At 43.6% G+C, this 22220-nt stretch overlaps 1 protein-coding gene across 3 annotated transcripts in view; it reads left to right on the top strand.

The window, feature by feature from the left end:
• The window catches only part of pparg (peroxisome proliferator-activated receptor gamma), a 119296-nt gene that overhangs the window by 54082 nt on the left and 42994 nt on the right, over positions 1 to 22220 (top strand). Inside the window, exon 1 of one of the 3 annotated variants that reach the window (XM_078413981.1) lies at positions 3060 to 3096. The exons of the other annotated variants lie outside the window; for them this stretch is intronic. The gene's annotated coding sequence lies outside the window, so the exon portion shown is untranslated. Of the gene's footprint in view, positions 1 to 3059; positions 3097 to 22220 lie in introns of those variants that run through there. 3 annotated transcript variants of the gene reach the window in all.

Below are 22220 nucleotides of genomic sequence, written 5' to 3'. Positions count from 1 at the left end.
ATATGAAGAAAGACTGGATAGACTCGGCTTGTACTCGCTGGAATTTAGAAGATTGAGGGGGGATCTTATAGAAACTTACAAAATTCTTAAGGGGTTGGACAGGCTAGATGCAGGAAGATTGTTCCCGATGTTGGGGAAGTCCAGAATAAGGGGGTCACAGTTTAAGGATAAGGGGGAAGTCTTTTAGGACCGAGATGAGAAAGTTTTTTTTCACACAGAGTGGTGAATCTGTGGAATTCTCTGCCACAGAAGGTAGTTGAGGCCAGTTCATTGGCTATATTTAAGAGGGAGTTAGATGTGGTCCTTGTGGCTAAAGGGATCAGGGGGTATGGAGAGAAGGCAGGTACAGGATACTGAGTTGGATGATCAGCCATGATCATATTGAATGGCGGTGCAGGCTCGAAGGGCCGAATGGCCTACTCCTGCACCTACTTTTTATGTTTCTATGTTTCTGCTTCTCTGCCTAACCTGCTGTATTTTGAGCACTTCCTACTTCAGATTGCAAATATTTACAATATTTTATTTTGGAATTATTTGATTTTTAAGTCTGTTGCAAAACAAATATCTTTATCACCTCATGATCCTAATACTTCAGGTAGGTTTTGAATAAACGTATTATTTTTACATTATACGCATTGGAGTAAATACCTGTGCACTTTTTCATTATTGATGCTTTATATAGGAATATATTTGAGTGTGAATGGAGCTCGTTTAAAAAATATTGAATGAAATTTTCACTAATTATTTTTTGTGCCAGTTTAAATCTTAAATTGATGAATTTATTGCCCATTTTGCACCCAATATCTTTGTATCATATTTTTAGATTTCACAGGCCATAGGAGGCCATTCAGCCCATGAAATCTACGCTGGCTCTCAGAGCACTCTTAACTAATCCCATTCCCATATTTCTCTGTTTATTTTCCTCTAATCTATTCTTTTTCATCCACCCAATAAATCCTGCCCCTGCCCCACCCCTTCGGATTCTTCTGCCATCCACCTACATAGGGACAATTTGCAATGGCCAATTAATCTGCAAACCAGCAAGTCTTTGGGATGTGGGAGGAAACATGAGAACCAGGGGGAACTCCACAATGTCACGGAGAGAATGTGCAAACAAGACATGGTTAGTTCTGAATGTGTAGGAAAATAACTGCAGATGCTGGTTCAAATCAAAGGTAGACACAAAATGCTGGAGTAGGCAGCATCTCAGGCAGCATCTCAGGAGTGAAGGAATGGGTGACGCTTCGGGTCAAGACCCTTCTTCAGACAGTTCTGGAGGTCAGAACCGAACCTGAAGCACTGCCTAAGTGCCCTGTAAATTTGCTTTCTAAGATATTTCTCTCTGAACAAAGTCTAAAAAGCTTTCCCAGAGCAAAGTGCACCCTGTTCTATTAATTTGTGTATTGTGAAACAATTAACACCATCTCAAACCTTAACGACGATCAAATGATTCTTTAAAGGAGCACTGCCTTCACGGTGTCATGGTAAATATTCTATATTTTACAGACATCTCTTTTGTAAAAGAAAAAATATTTCCATTTAGTTGATTTCGTTCACAAACTCAAGAATATCGTAGCCAACTAATGTTAAGGAAAAGTGGCCAAATTACAGGCAGCATTAAGTACAAATATGATAAAGATGAGCTCATCTTGTTTCAGTTATTTTAATGGAAAGATATTGACCAGGTACTTTCCAAAGATAATTTCCCAGATCATTTTCAAAAGAATGTCAGGGAGCCATTTGCATTGATCTGAGACTACATCTTATCAACCCACCATGCTTCTGACGCCATAGCTAGAATTTAGTTTAGTACTCGTGTACAAAGATACTAAAGGAACAAGATAGACCACTCGACCCTAAAAACCATAGTATGTCATGACGTCATTTTAGTAGGCAGAAACTTGCACAAACATTTTAAAAGAAAAATAACAAAAATCTGAGATTTATTCTGCATTTTTATAGGCACATACTGTTCCCCCAAAACACTGATTACACAGCTAGAGGCATAACGAACGGCTGGTTTTGCCTACTAAAATGACTCCTTTGCGTACTATACTTCAGTATAGGCGATTTCAACGGAGTGGTCCATCTTGTTCCTCTAGTATCTTTGCTCGTGTACAAAACCTGGATTTTTATACTTGGGCTAGATTTCATTCCATAATTTTCTGAGATTCAGTTTATCACTTTTACATTATGCCACTGTGACAAAAGAATTTGCACTCTACATTTTGTTTTAAGATTCGTTAGGTAAACATCCAGGTTCAGGAACAGCTTCTTCCTTACAGCCATTCAGCTATTAAACATTGCAACCTCAAGTAAGCTCTGAACTACATAGACTATTATTGTTATTCTTGCAATATTATTGTTTTTGTGTGTGTGTGTGTATATATATATATATATGTGTGTGTGTGTGTGTGTGTGTGTGTGTGTGTGTATATCTATACATGTGTGTGTGTGTGTATGTGTGTGTATATATATATGTGTATGTGTGAGTGTGTATATATGTGTATATATATATATATATATATGTGTGTGTGTGTATATATATTCTGTTGTGCTGCTGCAAGTAAGAATTTCATTGTTCTATCTGGGACATATGACAATAAAACACTCTTGACTTTAATGGCAGCAAGAATGATCAGATTTTAATGTAGTGGATTAAGAGATAGATGTTGGGTACGGGTTTAGGAGAATCACATCCTACGTTTAATCATAGATGCTCGTGAAAGTTCACTGGCACGTGAGAGCAGGTTTGCTTTGAGTCATCCTATTTTTAATGTGAATTGTTGGCATAATTAACGACTTGGTTAATTGAAATGAAGTGAGGAGGACTGGGGAAAGTGCAATCTACAATTATGATATTTTGAATCTATTCAATCACTGTTTGAGAACTTTTGAAGTTGGACACTTATTCTCAAAATGAGATAGGTTTCATAATTTTGTGGCACTTGACCTACTTCTGCTTTGTTCTCTACGATGTTTATCAGCTGATAATGTAAAGCAGAGGCTTGCTGTCGAGACTTTCTTATTGTCTGTTGTGCTTGCAGCCAGGCCAGTTCTCTGGAAATAATCTGGTGTGCGTTTGCCAACTGATAGGTAAGTTCAATATGAATTTATCTCTGCCTGACTTTCTCTGAGGTGCTTCTCCTGGTAAACGTTACTCTTCGCATCAGAGTTTTATGGTCTGCAGTGATCTTTGGTTTCTAATGTGGAAATCTGGTTATATTCCATATGAGTATTACATTATGTGATGGTTGTATTAGATTTAAAAAATGGACAGAGTAGATGCAGGAAAAATGTTCCCAATGTTGGGGGAGTCCAGAACCAGGGGTCACAGTTTAAGAATAAGGGGTAGGCCATTTATGACTGAGATGAGGAAAAACGTTTTCACCCAGAGAGTTGTGAATCTGTGGAATTCTCTGCCACAGAAGGCAGTGGAGGCCAAATCACTGGATGTTTTCAAGCGAGAGTTAGATTTAGTTCTTAAGGCTAACGGAATCAAGGAATATGGGGAAATAGCAGGAACGGGGTACTGATTCTGGATGATCAGCCATGATCATATTGAATGGCGGTGCTGTCTCGAAGGGCTGAATGGCCTACTCCCGCACCTATTTTCTATGTTTCTATATTTCTATATTAGTTAGCTTTTGTGTATAAACAGTAGGGCAGCACAATGCTGCAGCTGGTACAGGGACCAGGGACCCGGGTTCGATCCTGACCTTGGATGTTGTCTCTGTTGAGTTTACACGTTGTTCCTGTGACCTCGTGGGATTCCTCAGAATACTCCGGTTTCCTCCCATATTCCAAACGGTTTGGAGGTTAACTGGCCTCTTTTTTAAAATACTCCTGATGGATGAGAAAGTGGGATAACATGGAACCAGTGATGGTAAGCATGAACTTGATGGGCCAAAGGGCCTGTTTTAATGCTGTGTCTCTAAACTAAAGTAATGTATATAATTAATGAATTATAAATAGTTTGTTAACAACCTACTGACCAGCTAAAGCAAAATAGATCAGAATTGTTTCGTTTTAGTTTAGTTTAGAGGTACAACGCGGAAACAGGCCCTTCGGCCCACCGAGTCCGCACCGACCAGCGATCCCCGCACATTGACACCAGTCACTGAAAGTTGGCGTGCAGGTACAGCAGGCAGTGAAGAAAGCTAATGGCATGTTGGCCTTCATAACGAGAAAATTTCAGTATAGGAGTAAAGAGGTACAGTTGTATAGGGCCCTGGTAAGACCACATCTGGAGTATTATGTATAGTTTTGGTCTCCTAATTTGAGGAAGGACATCCTTGTAATTGAGGCAGTGCAGCGTAGGTTCACGAGATTGATCCATGGGATGGCGGGACTGTCATATGAGGAAAGATTGAAAAGACTAGGCTTATATTCACTGGCGTTTAGAAGGATTAGAGGGGATCTTATAGAAACATATAAAATTATAAAAGGACTGAACAAGTTAGATGCAGGAAAAATGTTCCCAACGTTGGGCGAGTCCGGAACTAGGGGCCACAGTCTTAGAATAAAGGGGAGGCCATTTAAAACTGAAGTGAGAAGGAACTTTTTCACCCAGAGAGTTGTTTCCATGTTTCTATGTAAATCAAAATAAACATGTAGCAATCATAAGGTCATAGTTCATAAGTGATAAGAGTAGAATTGGGCCATTCGGCCCATAAAGTCTACTCCACCATTCAATCATGGCTGAATTATCTCTCCCCCCTAACCCTATTTTCCTCCCTTCTCCCCATAACCTCTGCTGCCTGGACTAATCAAGAAACACCATGTGGCAGGATCAATGCATCCTGGTTAATGTCTGGTTATTGACCTCATTGGAAATGAAATGAATTCATGTGGAACTTGCAACAGATTCACTATCACCCATTTCACTGCCATAGATAATAGGAAAAATTATCCCATAATATTCAAGTCAGGCAGTATCTGGAGCGACGAAACAGAATTAATGCTTCAGGTTAGTCAGCTTCCGTCAGAACCCACCAGAATCTTGTGCATTTCAGTAAGATCGCTTCTCATCTTTTTAAACGCTAATGAGTAAATCTACAACTTTCTTCTAAGGCAGCCCCTTTATCCCAGGAATCAACCCAATGAATTTAATTCTGGAATCTGGATTCCAGCGGAATTTCATAAAGATTGTAAAATTTCCTGACATTTTTCCTACTCGGTTACCCCTGCAAGAAAGGTCAATGTTCCAGATAACTTTCTAATTACTTTCCATGTTTTATGTGGGACACTCCAAATCCCTCCATCGAATGCTGTACCATTCCATCGATTTAGTTTCTTTCATCAATATTCTGTTTTTCTATTCCTATCAAAATTATTAACCATAATTCAGCACATTAAACATAGAAACATAGAAAATAGGTGCAGGAGGAGGCCATTTGGCCCTTCAAGCCAGCACCGCCATTCATTGTGATCATGGCTGATCATCCACAATCATTAACCCGTGCCTGCCTTCTCCCCATACCCCTTGATGCCACTAGAGCTCTATCTAACTCTCTTTTAAATCCATCCAGTGAATCGGCTTCCACTGCCTTCTGTGGCAGAGGATTCCACAAATTCACAACTCTCTGGGTGAAAACGTTTTTTCTCCTCAGTTTTAAATGGCCTCCCCTTTATTCTTAGATTGTGGCCCCTGGTTCTGGAATTTCTCTGAGGTATTTATACCTTTCTGGGGTATATTCTAAGCCATCTGCCAAATTTTTACCCAGTCAATTGTCCTATCCATCCATATTCCTTTACCGATGCTGACTTCTTTTCACAACTTGTTTACAACCATCTTTCTATATTTTCCTTCCCCAGCCCACAAACCAAATCTCCCAGGATTTATGGGTCTCCAAAAGCCAAGCAAATCGTCATGATTACATACCTGTTTTTTTACCAAGTTTAGAGGCAGCATAGAAATAGGCCCTTCGGTCCATCATGTCCGTGCTGACCATAACTGGTTCCACGTTGTCCCACTTTCCCATCCACTTGGGGTATTTTTATTTAACCAGTCATTCACAAGGCAGGTACCTAAATTCAATTCTGAGTGTTTTTAATATGTAATGTTTTCTAATCTTTTGCTTTTGGAGAAGAACAACATTATTTTCAACCGGATCACAGCTAACTTCTTGAATTTTCGGGACGATGATGTCCAATTAGTAACTTTTAAAAATCTCAACTTGCCTAAGCTCAATAACCTTAAAACCATATTGAGGCAAGTTAATACATCCGTGGCTGGAATTTCTGCGGAAATATTGGCTCTTTGCAGCGATGTGAAGGGGAGGATTTCCATTGTTCGCTATTTAGAACAAAATCGGAAACATTTATAATTTCACTATAAATAGACATGGAATTTCATCTGAGCTCTCAGGAACTAAGTTATTAATTCTTAGTTGGAGTAATATTGCCCTTTAGCCTGCTTTAGCTTCAATAACAGAAGGAATCTCTCAGGAAAGAAGCGAGCAGAGCATTGTGGATTAAAATTCTGTTCATGGGAGTCGGACAGGAGACATCTGGTTATGGAAGAGAAATGTCATATTGTGTACCAGTACCAGGAGCAACGCACAGGCCTGGTAATGTGTTCCCTCTGGAAAACATGCTCTACAGTTGCAAAGTGTGAGGGGCCCGCAGCTGTTTACTCTGGTGCCACCCCAAGCCTGGAATTCAAGGACTTGCCTCATTTGAGAGTGTCGGCAGCAGTAATTGCATTTTTGTTTGCATTAGGAAAATGGCAGGGGATACTTGTGTGACACCTAGCAAACTATAACCTGTGTTGATTCAACTTGTCCATTTTTGAGCTCCAGAACCAGGGGCCACAGTTTAAGAATAAGGAGTAGGCCATTTAGAAACGGAGATGAGGAAAAACTTTTTCACTCGGAGAGTTGCAAATCGGTGGAATTCTCTGCCTCAGAAGGCAGTGGAGGCCAATTCTCTGGATGCTTTCAAGAGAGAGTTATATAGAGCTCTCAATGATAGCGAGGTCAGGGGGTATGGGGAGAAGGCAGGAACGGGATTGTGAATGATCAGCCATGATCACATTGAATGGCGGTGCTGGCTTGAAGGGCCGAATGGCCTACTCCTGCACCTATTGTCTATTGTCTATTGTAAAGTGAGAACTGCTGTGGCAAAGTCGTAGTGAGTGGGCCATGTTTGAACCAGGCACAGCATCGCAGAGAGTAGGCCCAAAATGCTGGAGTAACTCAGCGGGACAGGCAGCATCTCTGGAGAGAGGGAATAGGTGACTTTTCGGGTCGAGACCCTTCTTCAGACTTCAGTCACCCATTCCTTCTCTCCAGAGATGCTGCCTGTCCCGCTGAGTTACTCCAGCATTTTGTGTCTATCTTTGGTTTAAACCAGCATCTGCAGTTCCTTCCTACACTCCCGATGACCAGCTTACGAAAGCAGTTGCCAAAATACCTTTTTTAATTCTAGCTATAGACTCCACTCAGTGTTGTGTAAGAAAATAACTACAGATGCTAGTACAAATCGAAGGTATTTATTTCACAAAATGCTGGAGTAACTCAGCAGGTCAGGCAGCATCTCTGGAGAGAAGGAATGGGTGACTGAAGTCTGAAGAAGGGTCTCGACCCGAAAAGTCACCCAGTCCTTCTCTCCAGAAGTGCTGCCTCTCCCGCTGAGTTACTCCAGCATTTTGGGCCTACTCGCTGCGATGCTGTGCCTGGTTCAAACATGGCCCACTCACTATGACTTTCGGGTCGAGACCCTTCTTCAGACTCAGTGTTGCTACATGCCCTGGCTCCCCCAAACCAAATGCCCAACATCATTATCGGACGCTGAAGGGATGGGAGGATCAGTTAGGTCAACCGCCTGAGAACGTGGCTTCACCTTTACTGTGAAACACTCTGGCCCCCCCAAGACCAGTTTGAATTGATCACAAATCCTCATTGAACTGAAGACCAAAAGTGACCGGGAGCAGAATGTCATGTCGTCCATGTAGAGGGAGAATTTGAACTGAGCATCTCCGCTGCCCATGGATATACCGCCCTCTTAGATCCACATCCTTCCTGATGTGGAATGATTCCAGGAATGAGGGGGTTTGCATATGATGAGCGTTTGACCGCACTGGGCCTGTACTCGCTGGAGTTTAGAAGGTTTAGGGGGGACCTCATTGAAACTTACAGAATAACGAAAGGCGTAGATAGAGTGGATGTGGAAAGGATGTTTCCACTGGTGGGAGAGTCTAGGACCAGAGGTCATAGCCTCAGAATTAAAGGGCGCTCTTTTAGAAAGGAGGTGATGGGGAACTACTTTAGTCAGAGGGTAGTTAATCTGTGGAGATCATTGCCACAGAGGGTTGTGCAGGCCAAGTCAGTGGATATTTTTAAGGCAGAGATGGACAAATTCTTGATTAGAACGGGTGTCAAGGGTTATGGGGAGAAGGCAGGAAAATGGGATTAGGAGGCAGGGATCAGCCATGATTGAATGGCAGAGTGGACTCGATGGGCCGAATGGCCTAATTCTACTCCCATAACTTGTGAACTTGCATGATCTTCCTGATGGACTTGACAAAAGGCTCAATGCAATGTGTGCAGCACACAGTGGATAGAAGCCAGCCTGGCATAACTCTAAATTTGTTTTTGAAGCATTCTGTTTCCCACTTTCTGATTAAGACTGCCTGTGTAAGTAAAGCAGTCATATCCAATTGCAGATTGCCTCCCAAAACACACAAATGTGGAGAGCATATCCATGGCATACATGTGTAACATTGTGTCAAGTTGACCTGGTAGGTTATCAGCCCAGCTTGACCTGTACCCTAGGCAATCACATCCCCAGGCTGTCCGAGACCTGCCTGCTGGGCCCAGTTCAGCTAAGATTGGGGTGAACTACCAGGCCCAGAACAGATTTTGTTGCCAGCTCAGCGTCACCATATAGAAAAATCTTATTCCCATTTTATTTGACTCCTCCCTCGAACGGTCTATAAATGAAGACTTAGAAATCTGTTTTACTCCAATGGAAGTCAATGGTTTATCTCGTCAAGTCTTCCCCTTGTGTGAGATTAGCTTCAGGCTGTCAGTGTGTGTGTAGTAGCACCTCACAAAAACCTTTGAGTACCACATCTAGCAAATATGTGAGTTTTAGGCATTGCGGTGGAAATCATAACTCCCTGGATAAAATCAATTCACACCTTCTGATTTTACTGATTGTTGAAGATAACATAAAATATTCCATCACACACACACACACAACTAAATGAGTTGGTCCTACAGAGAGAGAGAGAGAGAGCCAACATGGTTTTCTAACTGGAAAAAAATGACTTCATGCTTCTTGAAATGTTGTGGTTGCTTATCCATACTATAGTTTCATTTTTAATGCCTGAAAGTCTTTATGCATTACGAAGGATCTTTTTTTTTATCCACATGGAAATACAACAGTTCCCATTGGAGTAATCAGCTCTCTGTGAATTCGCGAAAGAATCTGGGGGAAAGATCGAATGTGGTTTAAAACAAAAGCTTCAATGTAATCACGTCCAATTCCTGAATTCTCATGGTGGTCTGAAATAGAAAGAAAAATAGACTTTCCTCAATTTTGCACCGTGCCAACAATTTTATTTTGAATATACTGCTGTTTAATAGACTCAAAAGTAAGGTTCGACTTCCTCTAACCTTGCCGCTGCAACGGAAGAGTATTCAGCTCCAAGGCCAAGGCTTTGCAAGGCCAAACTGTGGCCTTGTCTGCCATTCAACCTTCGCTGGCATCATTTGTAATGTCGTTCATTCCATTAGACAATTAGATGAAAGGCCTTCCTGAAGCAAAGAGAAGGAAATCTGGCAGAAAAAAATCCCATTCTGGATGAGCACAGTCCAGGCAACCGATCATAGTCACATTGAGGTTTCGGGTCGAGACCTTTCTTCAGACTGATGTCAGGGGGGCGGGACAAAGAAAGGATATAGTTGGAGACAGGAAGACAGTGGGAGAACTGGGAATGGAGAGGGGAGGGGAAGAGAGGGACAGAGGAACTATCTAAAGTTGGAGAAGTCAATGTTCATACCGCTGGGCTGCAAGCTGCCCAAGCGAAATATGAGGTGCTGTTCCTCCAATTTCCGGTGGGCCTCACTATGGCACTGGAGGAGGCCCATGACAGAAAGGTCAGACTGGGAGTGGGAGGGGAAGTTGAAGTGCTCAGCCACCAGGAGATCAGGTTGATCTCCCTGATCTCCTGGTGGCTGAGCACTTTAACTCCCCCTCCCACTCCCAATCTGACTTTTCTGTCATGGGCCTCCTCCAGTGAACCTGATCTCCCTTAAGGGTCGCGACCCGAAACGTCACCCATTCCTTCTCTCCAGAGATGCTGCCTGACCCGCTGAGTTACTCCAGTATTTTGTGTCTACCATAGTCAAGTTGATGGTGACTGTGGCCCAAGCAATCCACCTGAAAGAGGAAGACAATTAGCAGATATTTGTTTTTGAGCATTTAATTAACGAGTCAAAATTGTAAACGGGTTTCTCTCCTTTACGGTTAACATTAGAGTTTGTTTTTGGGTGGGTAAAGGAAGGATGTTTTTTTCCATTGCAGCTGAGTCAAATCTTTGCATAATTTTCTGCCCACAGCACTCTGTGGTGCATACCCTGAGGTTTTAAACATGCATGGTACACCCACCCTGGCAAAGTTCACTCATTATTCTCAGTCACAAGTTTATACCTTCATGTAGTCACTTTGGAATGAATTTGAACCTAATTTCCACGTCTTACTTTTCAAGTTGTTGTTGCATTTTCTACTTAAGTACCATCTTTGGAGTGTAGAGTGTATCATTTACGTTGCAGATAGACGCAAAATGTTGGAGTAAATCACAGTCTGAAGAAGTCGTCACGACCAAAATCGTCACCCATTCCTTCTCTCCAGAGATGCTGCCTGTCCCGCTGAGAGTTAGATAGAGCTCTAGGGGCAAGTGGAATCGAGGAATACGGGGAGAAGGCAGGCATTGGTTACTGATTGTAGATGATCAGCCATGATCACAATGAACGGTGGTGCTGGCTCGAAGGGCCAAATGGCCTTCTCCTGCACCTATTTTCTATGTTTCTATGTTTACTCCAGCATTTTGTGTCTATCTGCGGTTTAAACCAGCTTCTGCTGCTCCTTCCTGCACATTTATGTTGCAGTATTGTTGACATCTTAGTGAATGTTCAGTGAAAGGAGAACTTCGTGATCAACAACGCCTCTGTTATCTTTGTTGGGGTTCATGATCAGCAGAACGTCTGCCATCTTTGTTAGGGTTCATGGTGAACAGCACCTCTGCCATCTTTGTTAGGGCCTACGGTCCAATGCTTGCATGCCTTGAGAGAACTGTACGTTTGCTTGCATAGCACGAAGGAGCCACTGACATAGATACCAACTGAAGGGTTAACGTTCATGGATTTGCCTCTGGCAGCATGGTGCCAAAGGCCACTCCTGCTGCCGAATGGTGGAGTGTGTTATGTAATTCCTTCATGTTTTTGGGTGGGCAGAGCTGAAATAGGCTCGCCTCGCATATCAACTGAGAAGGCACTGACAGCTGGCTAATCCACACCCAGCCTTTGCCAGCTAGCAAGACAGTTAAGGACTCACTTCTAAATGTCGGGGATATTCAAAAGATAGTCATTCAGAAATGATTGAAACCAATTATGCAATTCAAAGATTTTTTAAAAAGTATTAAAAAACTGAAAGCACTTCAAGCCTGACACCTCGATCAAGTCACCATTCACCCAGGTGGTCTTGCCTCAGTTCCAACCTGTGACTGAACACCCTTATTTCTCTTTAGTGGTAGGGCACTAATTCTACAGACACCTGTGACAGACCCACAACTGAAACAGATGCAGGTGTGTCTTGCAGTGACCACTGTGCCTGCCGTTCACAGCGCCCAACAATTGTTTGATCGCTGCGGTGCAGTTAACTCGATTGAATCTGTTCATTTACTGAGTAATGAAATTTATTGCCTGCATTCTTCGTGTTAAATTACAAGTCCAGAAAGATAGCAGGGTGGACTTTTGATCTGTTATTGTCATCGCCGGTAACAGCAACTGTGGTGAATTCTTATCATTGCACGAACATCATATGGTGTTTACTTTGCTCGCAAAAGCAAAGCCTGAAATTTTACCCACCAAAGTTAGAACACTACAAATTTTCAATTTATTTAGTAATTGTGTGAACCTTGGTTCCCAATAAAGAACACCTGTGCCTTTCATCGACTTACATTTACATTCAGAAAGATTGTCGGTGAAGAAAATTTGCGATAGCAAGCTAATATCAAATGGAAACAAGAACTAGGCCGAAAGCTCAAAGTCATCCTCTTGCTTTGAAATCTTGATTGAGAAATTCATCCAGTCTCAACACCTAGGGGTGCCAACTTTCTCACTCCCAAATAAGGGACAAAAGATGACGTCATCGCCCTGCGCCCCACGTGACCTCACCTAGCCAGCGGCCACGTGCTCCCGCTCCACCAATGGCAGTCGCCCAGGCCGCGAGGCGGGTTGCTACGCAACCTCCGTCAGGCGACATCCAGGCCTACACTGTCCAGGCCTACAGTGCCTGGGCCTACAGCGCCCCCCGAGCCTAATACAGGACAAAGGCGGTCCCGTATGGAACAAACCAATTTAGCCCAATATACAGGATGTCCCAGCTAATACGGGACAGTTGGAAACCCTAGTTACACTAGTCTTCCACACCATATTTTGAGATGTATCTGTGCAAATGTGCTTAATGCATGGTGGATCTGGAGCTGCAGAAGGACCTGATTTTGATTATGATCCTTTGGCACTCAAAAACGTTATGTAATCCAGCAGAATCTATGGGCCCTTATCATTTGCACATATGTATCTTCAGGTGGGGAGCAAGCAACAGAAATAAAATTCTTGTTGAGTAAGAAAATAATTGCTGTCCTGTGATTGTTGCAAATGATGCACAAGGCATTCCATTAAATGTTTATTCCAGTTGGAATATTTACTATTATTGTGCGGCACGGTGGCGCAGCGGTAGAGTTGCTGCCTTACAGCGCTTGAAACGCCGAAGACCCGGGTTCGATCCTGACTACTGGTGCTGGTGCTGTCTGCACAGAGCTTGTAAGTTCTCCCCGTGAACACGTGGGTTTTCTCCGAGATCTTCGGTTTAATCCCACACTCCAAAGACGTACAGGTCTGCAGGTTAATCGGCTTGGTATAAGTGTGAATTGCCCCTAGTGTGTGTGGGATAGTGTTAATGTGCGGGGATCGCTGGTCGGCGTGGACCCGGTGGGCCGAAGGGCCTGTTTCATCATCCCTTCCAAACGTATTATCAAGCTCAGAGAGGGACACAAAGTGCTGGAGTATCTCAGCGGGACAGGCAGCATCTCTGGAGAGAAGGAATGGGTGACGTTTCGGGACGAGACCATCTTCAGACCACAAATGGTAAAGAACAAGGTTTAGTTTTTCTCTCGTTCATTCATGAATTCACTGGATGTCAATGTTGCTGCCAAGGGCTGTATTCACCGTCCATCTCTGTTATCTTGGCACTGACTGACCTGCTCGGCCATTTGTGAGAGCAGTTAAGATTCTCTCATAATCTCTTCTGAATGGGTCTAAAGTTCCACATCATTCAGTCCTAAACAACTTCAATGATAACCATTTGGGTTTTTATAATAATAATAATAATAATACATTTTATTTATATAGCGCTTTTCATATACTCAAAGACGCTTTACAGAGATTTTGAGAACATAGACAATCCAGTGGTTTATGACAATCCAGTGGTTTTATGGTAACCATTACTTAGATTAGCATTTTTCTAGTTCAATATTGATTTTGTTCACTGAATTTAGATTCCACATTTTACGTGGATTTAAGTCAGCATCGCTGATTATTTTTTCATTAGCTTGTTACTCAGTTTAGTTTAGAGATACAGCAGGGAAACAGGCCCACCGAGTCCACACCGACCAGCGATCCCTGCACATTAACACTCTCCTATACACACACTAAGAACAATTTACATTTATACCAAGCCAATTAACCTACAAACCTGAACGCCTTTGGAGTGTGGGAGGAAACCGAAGATCTCAGAGAAAACCCACGCAGGTCACGGGGGGGGGACGGGGACGTACAGACTCCGTGCAGACAGTACCCGTAGTCGGGATCGCACCCGGGTCTCCGTCACTATAAGGCCGCAACTCTACCGCTGCGCCACCGTGCCGCCCTTTACATAATTCAAAACTGGGTCATAACGCAAGGAAATGAGTTTGGTGAATCATGGTTACGTACTTGCTGTTTTTATTCACAAACCATGCCACGCATACCATCTATCATGTTCAAAACACTAATTACTGGAAGAAAACTACCGTATTTGCTTGGAAAGTTATCAAGACTTGTAGTTGTATCTCCCAAGAGCATCTATAACAAAGATCAATTATTCTCACTGACTTGTAGACATTGGAAATCAACATTCCACTCCTCCAACTCACCATTGGAGTAGTGCTGCATGATTTAAACAAAGATTACTAATTTTGTTTTGTCTGGGAGTTTGCTCTTTTCCCCCTCTGTGATTAGAATACCAGATAATGTCAAGTTGTTGAACAGAACTTCCATAGATGTTATTTTTAAAGCTTGTGATCCCTTGAAGCTGAATATTGTCACTTCTGGGCCAGGCAGCAGCAGGAGAAGGTGACAAGGTGTAAGGGTGAAGATAGACACAAAATGCCGGAGTAACTCAGGCAGCATCTCTGGATAGAAGGAATGGGTGACTTTTTGAGTCGAGACCCTTCTCCAGACGGAAGAAGGGTCGACCCGAATCGGCACCCTTTCCTTCTATCCAGAGATGCTGCCTGACCCGCTGAGTTACTCCAGCAATTTTTGTCTATCTTATTATTATTTATTTATTTTCATATTTCAGATACAGCGCGGAAACAGGCCTTTTCGGCCCACCAAGTCCGTGCCGCCCAGCGATCCCCGCACACTAACACTATTAACACTATCCTATCTTCTGTGTCAATAGACAATAGACAATAGACAATAGGTGCAGGAGGAGGCCATTCAGCCCTTCGAGCCAGCACCACCATTCAATGTGATCATGGCTGATCATTCTCAATCAGTACTCCGTTCCTGCCTTCTCCCCATACCCCCTGACTCCGCTATCCTTAAGAGCTCTATCTAGCTCTCTCTTGAATGCATTCAGAGAATTGGCCTCCACTGCCTTCTGACGCAGAGAATTCCACAGATTCACAACTCTCTGACTGAAAAAGTTTTTCCTCATCTCCGTTCTAAATGGCCTACCCCTTATTCTTAAACTGTGGCCCCTTGTTCTGAGCTCCCCCAACATCGGGAACATGTTTCCTGCCTCTAACGTGTCCAATCCCTTAATAATCTTATACGTTTCGATAAGATCTACTGTCAACTAGCATCTGCAGTTCCTTCCTACACAAGGGGTAAGGCGGCTCCATTACCAAGATCCTCCTCTGATTGAGCCGCGAGCTGTGATTCTGAGTGTCCTCCCACTCGCTCAGTGTGGCCTGGCATTCTCCATGGATATACAGCTCATTCTGGGTGCCGTTATTGAACGTGTGTCAGGCTGCGGCCAGTGGGTTGAGAGGCTGGGGGGAGCTGCAGTCTCTGCCATTTAAATTGCTGGAGCACTTGGGGAGCTCTTTTCATTCGGCTGTGGTGGCTAAAGTGGTTGCACGAGACCCATCTTGGAGAGTGGAATGGTCAATGTCATTTGTAAATCAGACCTCCTACATCATGAAATAGATGTACATCATGATATTTACATCGGCGAAACCAAGCGCAGGCTCGGCGATCGCTTCGCTGAACACCTACACTCGGTCCGCATTAATCAAACTGATCTCCCGGTGGCCGAGCTCTTCAACTCCCCCTCCCATTTCCAGTCTGACCTTTCTGTCATGGGCCTCCTCCAGTGCCATAGTGAGGCCCACCGGAAATTGGAGGAACAGCACCTCATATTTCGCCTGGGCAGTTTACAGCCCAGTGGTATGAACATCGATTTCTCCAACTTTAGATAGTTCCTCTGTCCCTCCCGTCCCCTCCTCCTTCCCAGATCTCCCTCTATCTTCCTGTCTCCACCTATATCCTTCCTTTGTCCCGCCCCCTGACATCAGTCTGAAGAAGGGTCTCGCCCTGAAACGTCACCCATTCCTTCTCTCCCGAGATGCTGCCTGACCTGCTGAGTTACTCCAGCATTTTGTGAATAAAAACCTTCGATTTGTACCAGCATCTGCAGTTATCTTCTTATATGAAATAGAAGATCTGTGAAATGTATCTGCTGCTGGCTGGCTGAAAATTGGATAAATTTGAGTAAACCTGGTGGATACAAGGGAGCAGGAGTCAAAACTCCAGGGTGCCATGGCACGGTGGTGCAGCGGTAGAGTTGCTGCCTTGCAGCGCCAGGGACTCGGGTTCGATCCCGACTACAGGTGCTGTCTGTGCAGAGTTTGTACGTTCTCCCCGTAACCCGCGTGGGTTTTTTCCGAGATCTTCGGTATCCTCCTACACTCCAAAGATGTTCAGGTTTGGAGGTTAATTGGCTTGGGTTTGTATACTTGGTATAAACTGTCCCTAGTGTGTGTAGGCTTGTGTTAATATGCGGGGATCGTTGGTCAGTGCGGACTCAGTGGGCCGAAGGGCCTGTTTCCACCCTGTACCTAAACTAAACAAACCTACAAATCAATATTTAATTTTAATCTCTCTTTCCCTTTCTCTTTTTTTCTCTCTCCGTCAGGTCACACAGCTAATTTTCTTATATTTTTACGAAAATACATTTAAAGTACAATTTGCAATACAAAGGGGAGGAAATAGATTCAGTTCATAAAGGTTTTGAGCTTTTCAACCCATGAACTGCTCAACTCACTATAATGAGCAAATCTACACTTGGATTACTGCTAACCCGATGAGACACTGGCATATGTCAAAATAAAACCTGTAAAAGTGATTGCAAAAAAAATCTGGCATGATTCTGAATGTAAAACTAAAAAATAATCTGAAATTTAATGTTGGAACATAAATCTCTTGGTCTATAAATTGAATTCATTTGTGCATTTTTTAAAGCTGAAATCACACAAGAATAACTTTAGGCAAACAGTTTTCCCAAAGTCATCACTTGTGCATTTATTTGTGTCTTGTGGAAAATGGACTTGGACATTTCTCTGGTCATTTGGAGTGATTGACCTTTGTTCAGCATCTGTCTGGCACCTAATGATGTCATAGTTCAGTTAGTGTAGAAAATAACTGCAGATGCTGGTACAAATCGAAGGTATCACAAAATGCTGGAGTAACTCAGCAGGTCAGGCAGCATCTCTGGAGAGAAGGAATGGTTGACGTTTTGGGTCGAGACCCTTCTTCGGACTTCATAGTTCAGTTTAGTTTATTGTCACGTGTACCGAGGTACAGCGAAAAGCTTTTTGTCGCGTGCTATTACAGTTGAGCCATTTACAGTGTATAGATACATGATAACGTGGAATAACGTTTAGTGCAAGGTAAAGCCAGCAAAGTCCAATCAAGGATAGTGCAGGGGTCACCAGAGAGGTAGATGGTAGTTCAGCACTGCTCTCTGGTTGTGATAGAATGATTCAGTTGCCGGATAACAGCTGGGAAGAAACTGTCCCTGAATCTGGAGGTGTGCGTTTTCACACTTCTGTACCTTTTGCCTGATGGGAGAGGGGAGAAGAGGGAGTGGCCAGGGTGTGACTTGTCCTTGATTATGCAGTATACGTCGACCATTGCAATATACGACTCGTCCTTGATAATGCAGTCTACCTCTCCTCTGCTGCTGGTGGAAATTGCAGTTGTTGTGTGCGACCTACAATCTTCGTTGCCGCTCACCCAGAAACGAGGTGCGTTTTGTGCAAGGTTTGGAAATGAAATGGTGTCAGTAAGCATTGACTATTATTTGCATGACAGAAGTACAAGATTATAATAATCTCCAACAATGAGACCCTCCAACCACCTGCCCTTGATATTCAATTGCACCACCATCATCAAATCCCCACCATCCATGTCCGGCAGACGTATGGTTGCCAACTGTCCTGTATTAGCCAAGACATCCCGTATTTTGGGCTAAATTGGTTTGTCCCGTATTTGGCCCGGGGGGGCGCTCTAGGCCAGGACGCTCTAGGCCCAGACACTGTAGGTACGGACATTGTAAGTCCGGACACTGCAGGTCCGGACAGTGTAGGTCCGGAGGCCCGGGCGCGCCTAACGGAGGTTGCATAGCAACCCGCCTCCCAGCCCGGGCGGCCGCCATTGGTGGAGCGGGAGCACCTGGCCGCTGGCTGGGTGAGGTCACGTGGGGCGCGGTGCGGTGACGTCACCTTTTGTCCCTTATTTGGGAGTGAGATAGTTGGTACCCCTAGGGAGGCACCGGTGACCAAAAGGTACATTGGACAAGCCACAAGGAATATTGGCAGAGGTGGAAGTAAGTTGGGCTTCAGTAGTGACTGGAGTTTTTGCATTGCAAATAGAAGGTAGATAATGGGAAGGCAAAGCGTTGAAGCTTGACTGAGCCACCAGTGCCGACAGTCTGAACTTCTTGGGAAATCCCGTGCTGAGCAGAATTTGTTCTGGCCTGCTTAAACCAATGAAAGTTCAGGTTTGTCCGTGAGGGAGAGGGTTGGATCTAGGTATTGTCATTATAAGGAAGCTGGCTCAAGTTTCTATATGGCACTACAGAGAGACAACATGTAGGCAAGGAATAAAAAGATGCCAAAGGTACAACACCTGAGGTGATTTAGTGATTTAATTTCATTTCACGTTTCATGTACCTTGTGCTTTATGACTGCTGGCAGACCAATTTCCCTCCTGGGATAAATAAAGTTCTAACCATTTATCACGGGATGTGCTCCGCTCAAAGTGACCAAGGTAAGAATCAGACCACAAGAACATAGTAGTTTGCTGCAGAGAAGATGTTGAATTGGTTAATTTTGCAAAGATGGTGAAGTGTTTTAGAATGGATAATCCTCCAGGTCTGTAGTTCATGACTCTGAACTTGGGCAGGCTAGAAAAGGTCCAAAAGGTTGGAGATCTTTTAATAAATGAAGTATTGAAGTTAATTTTTCAAGTCGGCATAGCCTAGTGTTGTGCCTTATGCATTCGTACTGCAATCAAGATGAAGCAAAAGGGCAAAACTGTCTCGAGTCATGTGCGGAAGATTGAAACTGCAACTCTAACGAAAACTGTGATTCTGGAAGCTGTGGAAAAAGTACTAAAACAGTATAAAATGCCTCACAAGTTGTTAACTGAAATTGCATGCAAGTGTAGTCCAGTTTTGCATGGGTTCAGAACGATGTGAATTTTTGCCAAATTTTTGTTGACTTAAAAACACTACGGATTAAGGTAGTTATAATGATTACCGTGTCTTTTCTGGAATCTCCACTTTTAGAAAAATTCACTTTGTCGCCCTCACTGAGTTGCGTGCATAATCAAAAAAAGCCTGGCACACCACAAATGTAGATCTTCCCAGACACTAGATTTTGATACAGGTCAGAAGTTCAGAGCCTTGTCTTCTTAACTACTAACCTCTGCCTTCCTGTTTGTGGTTTCTAGTCTATACAGTATCTGTGGCTTTTTACAGCTACTGAAATCAGTTGAACCTGCACGAAAATGAATATAACTCCAAGAGAGATTAAATAAAAATTAGATTTTTAATCAAAATACAAAATCGTGAAAAGCAATTAGCAAATAACTAATGGACAAATAATCTCTGCTCACTCTTTATTATTTTGCTAATTGAACTGCGCATTGATTATAACTGCGTTTAATTATGTTAATCTCTTTCTATCACTTGTACTGTTGCACCCCTCTGTTCGTTTTATAAGAAAATATGGACAAGCTTATTTTGTGGTACATCTATCTCAAATTTCAGAGTTCCCACCGTTAATCTACTGAGCCCTTGCTCATTTTGCTACTGCTAGGCATACTCTTGCTGAACTTTGCCTTTTTCCATTCCTCAAATCATTGTCATTTCTGCTGTCTTATCAGATTGTACGACTTTGTGGTTAATTATCATTTCTCACTTGGCATCATGCGCTCATGCCAGTTTACTTGTTCATTTTAGTTCCCACAATAAACTCCGTTACTTTTGTCTGTAGTTTAGTTTAGAGAGACAACTCGGCCGACCGAGTCCGCGCTGACCAACGATTCCCGCACATTAACACTGTCCGAAACTAGGGACAGTTTACAATTATACCGAGCCAATTAAACTACAAACCTGTACGTCTTTGGAGTGCGGGAGGAAACTGGAGCTTCTGGAGAAAACCCACATAGGTCACGGGGAGGACGTACAAACTCCGTACAGATAGCACCCGTAGTCGGGATATTGTATTCAGTTTTGTTCACCCTGTTATAAGAAAGATGTTGTTAAGCTGGAACTGGTGCCGAGATGATTTACGAGGATGTTGCCAGGACTCGTGGACCTGAGCTTAAAGGAAAGGTTGAGCAGGCTATGACTTTATTCCAGGAGGAAAAGCAGTAATCTTATAAAGGTGTACAAGATGATGAGAAGAATAGACAATAGACAATAGACAATAGGTGCAAGAGTAGGCCATTCAGCCCTTCGAGCCAGCACCACCATTCAACGTGATCATGGGTGATCATTCTCAATCAGTACCCCGTTCCTGCCTTCTCCCCATACCCCCTGACTCCGCTATCCTTAAGAGCTCTATCTAGCTCTCTCTTGAATGCATTCAGAGAATTGGCCTCCACTGCCTTCTGAGGCAGAAGATCGGGTAAAAGAGGAACAGCATGACAAGTTGGGCCGAAGGGCCTGCTTCCACGAGGTATAACTCTATGGCCTTCTTTTCCAGCTTTCCTTCCCCTACAGTTCGAGTATACAGAAAGAGAATACAGTTAATGGCAAGGCATTTAACAGCATTGATGTGCAAAGAGATCTTGGAGTCTAAGTTCATAGCTCACTAAAGGCGGCATCACAAGTGGATAAGGTGGTAAAGAAGGCAGATAATATGCTTGCCTTCATTGCTAGGGGCATTGAATGTACGAGTCAGGAAATCTTGATGCATCTCTCTAGGATTTTGGTTAGGCCGCATTTGGAGTATTGAGTGTAGGTCTGGCACCCCATTACAAGAAAGATGTGGAAAGGGTGATGGTGCAAAGGAGGTGTACTGTAATGCTGCCTGGGTTAGAGGCTTTCAGCTCCAGGGAGAAGAAGTTGGATAAACTTGGATTGTTTTGTCTGTAATGCCGGAGGTCGAGGGGAAACTTGGTAGAAGTATATAAAATGATGAGGCTAAGATAGGATAGACTGTCAGAACCTTTTTCCCAGGGTGGTACTGTCTAACATTGGAGGGCACAGCTATGAGGTGGGAGGGCGGGGGATGAGGGCAATGAGGGTTGTAATCTGGGTTTCCATGCAGAAAGCAAAGGTTGCGTGAGAGTAGTGGGAGCTTCCTTGGGTGTTTGTTGCACAGTAGAAGCTGAGACGTTGGCCATCCTGGAGCGATTTGATAGCGGTCATCTTTCATTGCACATCGGAAAGATTGAGTTCAATGCTGGGATACTATTTAATATGGCTTTATTGGCAAAACAGTCGGATGTGCTGAACTACCATCTACCTCTGATGTTCCTCGGACTATCCTTGACTGGTCTTTGCTAGCATTACCTTGCACTAAACGTTATTCCCGTATCATGTATCTGTTCGCTGTAAATGGATTGATTGTAATCATGTATTGTCTTTCTGCTGACTGGTTAGCACGCAACAAAAAGCTTTTCACTGTACCTCGGTACACGTGACAATAAACTGGACTAAACTGAACGTTGCTTTTCTTCTGTTACAGTGGAAGAACAAAAAGCTGGGCACATCGTCCTGTGCAATCTTTAGTTTAGTTTAGAGATACAGCGCGGAAACAGGCCCTTCGGCCCACTGAGTCCACACCGACCAGCGATCCCCACACACTAGGGACAATTTACAATTATACCAAGGCAATTAACCTGCAAACCTGTACGTCTTTGGGGTGTGGGGGGAAACCGGAGCACCCGGAGAAAGCCACATGGTCACTGGGAGAACGTACAAACTCCGTACAGACAACCCCCCTAGTCAGGATCGAACCTGGGTCTCTGGCGCTGTAAGGCAGCAGCTCTACCCACTGCGCCACCGTGCCGCCCTGATTCTTCAAAACGTCTTTCAGCACCAAATTGAAAGAGTCTTTGAATTTGCTTTGGTTTGAATTTTGCGTGGAAATGCATGGGTTCATTTCTCATCTTCTACACCTCCTGGGCTTCACTGACACAGTTGGCAAA

The sequence above is a fragment of the Rhinoraja longicauda genome, chromosome 17 (genome assembly GCF_053455715.1).
Source record: "Rhinoraja longicauda isolate Sanriku21f chromosome 17, sRhiLon1.1, whole genome shotgun sequence".
Classification (NCBI taxonomy): domain Eukaryota; kingdom Metazoa; phylum Chordata; class Chondrichthyes; order Rajiformes; family Arhynchobatidae; genus Rhinoraja; species Rhinoraja longicauda.
This window is presented reverse-complemented; position numbering and strand designations above follow the sequence as displayed.